Here is a 3,982-nt window from a genome sequence, read left to right as displayed (position 1 = left end):
CTGCTTCACTCTGCTGTGTGAATCCAGGGCCGACTGCGGAGCAGGGGCTGCACAAGCTCCTCCGGCCACCATAGGTGGGCACTGCTCCCCACCCTGAGCCACACCGAGCAGGTATTGCAGGGTAAGCTGTGCTGGACCCACAGCTGTAGCCTCCTGCCCTTAAAGGCTGGGACAGGGACAGGAGACAGGTGGAAGGTAACCAGGAATGGAAAATGGAGAGATGCCTGGGCTGGGGTGCCCAGAAACACAAGCCAGTTCTCCTCCCTGGGCACTGCAGACATCCTGCTGCCAGGTCCTCTGAGGCTTCCCAGCCCCAGGGATGCCAACACAGGCAGGACTGCTGGAAGCTGTCTGCTGTGTGGCCTGGGGAGGGCAGCGTCAGGGCTGTCAGACCCACTCACTGAGGGATGTACTGAGACTGACATCTCCATGGGCAAGGCAGCGCAGGAGCTGGCTGGCCAGCTGCTGCCAGGGAGACAGTCCTTTCCCTGCCTGCCTTTGCCAGTACAGACAGACCACGGCACAGCAAGTGAGCTATTAAAGAACAGCTCTAGCCAGCCAGCAAACACATGCTCATTCATCATTCTGGAGCAGGCAGGGGGACGTGCCAAGTGCTTTAAGCCAGGACCCATCACAAGCCTGTGTCCAATAGCTCAGTAGCCTGGAAGCTGACTAGGGGGCCCTGGACCCTCCAAAATGCCTTTTATGTCGTGAGGGTGCTGGGAGAGCTGCCCCAGGCTGAGAGCTTATGCATTTCTGAGCCAGAGCCCCAGCATGGGAGCATCATGCCAGAGAGTTTGGAGAGGATGTGACAGCTGGCATGAGCCTAGCCAAGGCCTGAGCTGCCTCCCATTCCCCCTGAACCAGGCAGACAGAGCTGCACTGCTCTGTGTTCTGGGAGGCTCAGGTCAGGCAAAGCAGAGTGAGAGACTGCCAGGAACCTGCAGGGAACTGTGTGGATCCTGCAGGTCAGTGCTAGCTCTCTCTAAGATTTTTTACAGTACTGCCTACAGGACTGGTTTTACACCAGCTTCTCTCCCCTGGTGCTGCTGTCTTCCCACCTGTCTCCATCCCTAGAGCCCAGTCAGCTCTGCTGGGAACCAGAGTGCTCCAATTTCCCATCTGAGACAGCCCTGACTCTGGACAGGGATACCCCTTTACATGGCCCAGATTAGGGTCTTGGACAAGAAAGCATCCCTTTGTTGGTGCTAGCAGGACACTGAAGTGTGTGTTGCCCTGCTAGAGTGACCCTTAGTCACAGAGGACCTGTGCATGCCAACAGTGTCCCTGCAAATCCACCCCACCTGGGTGAAGATTTAGCCAAGGGCAGAAGCCTGAGAGCTTTGGGACTGACTGTGCCTGAAGATCTACCTCATTCCTCCCTTTCATCCAAGGGCACGTCATTCCTGTTGCCTGGGGTGGGAACCCAAACTCCTTGGGGAAGGGAAATGCTGCCCTTCCCTCCTGCTTTGTGCCTTTCCCTGCCAGCTGACCGAGAAAGAGGCCAAGAAGAGATGGTCTCAGGGATGTAACTTGTGCTCTAGCATTGCCTGCCAGCTTCTTCTTGAGCCTGAAGAGGAGCCTAAAGAGTGGGGAAAAGATCCTCCTCTTTCACATGGAAGTGCAGCTGCCTCCCATGTAAGCTGCAAAGCTGCTTCTTTACCCACATGAGGAACATCCTGCTGTTCTTGTGGGGCTTGGGTAATTCCACAGTGCTTGCAGGAAGCTCTTGCCACTGTCAGCAATGCTGTCTGGAGAAGGACTAGGGGCCCGCTGACCTCCTCTACCCCAGAGCTGCTGCCGCAGCAGGACTCAAGCTGCAAGCAAGAAGGGAATAATGCCCTGGAGCTCTTGTGCTGCTCATAGCTGAGGCCTCGAGCTGCATCACTAAACAGCCCTGAGCTGGATTTTTAAAGAGGCTTCAGCCAAATGTCTCGTCCTGGGAGTGGTGGGAGGTGCACGCGCACCGAGCAGAGTGGTGCAGCAGCCACAAGCCCAGCCAGGGCTGGGGAATTCTCTGGCCTCTGCTGTGCAGTCCAGCTCATCACTGCCAAATAGGAACAACCTTTATGAATGAGTTCTGGGAAGCCAGTCTGGGAGAGCTCACACAGCGTGGGGGAGGCTTTGTGCGAAGCGATCTGAGAGTGATTTTACTTCAACAGGAGCAAATAGCATGCAGAAAGGTCTCTGCTTCCTCACCTGAAAAATTCAGCTGTGGGTTTCTGACGGGACCACATGTGCACACCAGAAATTCCTTAAACATGCAAAGAGAGCAAAGACAACAAGCTCCCTGCTATCACCTCCCTAGGGCTCCCCCATCTTCTTGGCTAGGTTGAAACCAGCTATGTATATCTAAAGGTGCTGACTTAATTGTCATCACAAACCTTGTCCTGATTTTCTTCCTCTGTATTTATACCCATTTACCAAATCCTCATGGTTACTTCAGCCCAGCCTAAGCTGGCCTTGAGTAGGTAATGCTGGCCCAGATCCACTTTGGTTCTGGGCACTCCCAAAGCAAACCTCTGCATCTGAGGGTCCGTGTGTACACGTGCCTGTTCTCTGCAGATGCCACTGCAGGGATGGCAGCTGGCCACAGTGCAGGATATGTGGGAATGAAACTTTACTCTATTTCCCTGCCATGGCCCAGAGGGCACAGCCTCTCCCCTGCCCCCAGAGGGGCAAGTCAGCCCCAAGCATCGGGAGGCCAGTCTAGAAGCCTGAAACATGGCTCCGAGTCTGCGCTTTCTTTGCAAACACCTCCAGCATCGGCAGTGCAGGAGGAAGTGGGGAGGGGAGAGGGTGGGCTGGTTTAGCTCCTCCCAGCTGATAATTCATTACCGCCTGTTAGCCTGGATCCATCCTGCAGCAGCTACATCCTGGCAACGACATGTGTTCATTTCACACATAAAATGCTGTATCAAAATGCATCCTTGAGGCATTCCCCCTGATACCTTTTCCAGCTGCCTCTCTCAGCGCTTCACTTGTGGAAGCAGTCCCTGCAAATGGGATGTTTTGTTCCTAATGGATGCCTGGCACCCACCATAGAAATCAGGGCTGCAGCTCATGAGAAATACAAGGGGGATCTTTCTGCGTGGAGCAGAGAGGCAGCAACATCTATGGCGTGCTCTGATCCATAGAGGGAGAAGCAGCATCTGCGCTCACGCACGTGGCTGGTTTATTGCACACCATTTGCAATGGTGCAGAAGTGCAGCATCTCTTCCCTCCTCTCCTTCCCTGTGGGTTTGGGAGCTTTGGGCAGCAGAGCTGGCTGGTCTTGCCTTGGGAACATGGAGGTGGCCTTGTGACATTTCTCTGAGGTCCCTGACTGCTGCCTGATGCTGGTGACTCTCAGCCTGGGGGTGAATCTCCCTTCCACAGCTGAGTGGGAAGAGGCAGGGTGGGTCAAGGACCCCACGCTTGCACAGCAGCTCGTGGGAGTGCTCCCCAGTGGCACCTTCTGACTCCCTGTGGAGCCATGCCCAGGGCTGGGCGGGTTCTCAGGAGAGATGAGGCTCGGCCACCAAGCCTACGCCTTTCATGTTGGCTGCCGAGTCACAGCCAGCCTTGCACCCACCCCAAGCCTTCTCCAGCTTCCCTCTGAGCACCCGTTCTTCTCGATCCTCACGCCTCCTCATTTCTCTAGCATTTTCCTAGCATCTCCTCATTCCTCGAGCATTTTCAAAGGCTTCTTCCCCACCGCGTACCCCTATCACCACTGGGCCAGGGGACTCTGCTGGTCTGGGAAGGTTCACCCCTCCCCTTGCAGGTAAGAAAACAGAGCAGGACTTGGCAGGAACAGCCGAGTTCAGAAGCCCTCCCGTGACGCTTCCCGTGTCCCCTGTGCTGCCCCCGCGTCCCCCAGACAAAGGGCTGCGGGTCTGCCACAGCACCGCGGCCCCCAGCCCGTCCGCCGCGGCGGGCGCACCGGCCGAGCCCCCTCCGGTGAAGGTCACGCCGGGGCGGCGGCCGCCGGGCAGAGCCG

The sequence above is a fragment of the Passer montanus genome, unplaced genomic scaffold (genome assembly GCF_014805655.1).
Source record: "Passer montanus isolate IOZ18808 unplaced genomic scaffold, ASM1480565v1 scaffold1, whole genome shotgun sequence".
Taxonomy (NCBI): Eukaryota; Metazoa; Chordata; class Aves; order Passeriformes; family Passeridae; genus Passer; species Passer montanus.
The sequence above is the reverse complement of the archived record's forward strand: the minus strand, read 5'-3'. Positions refer to the sequence as shown.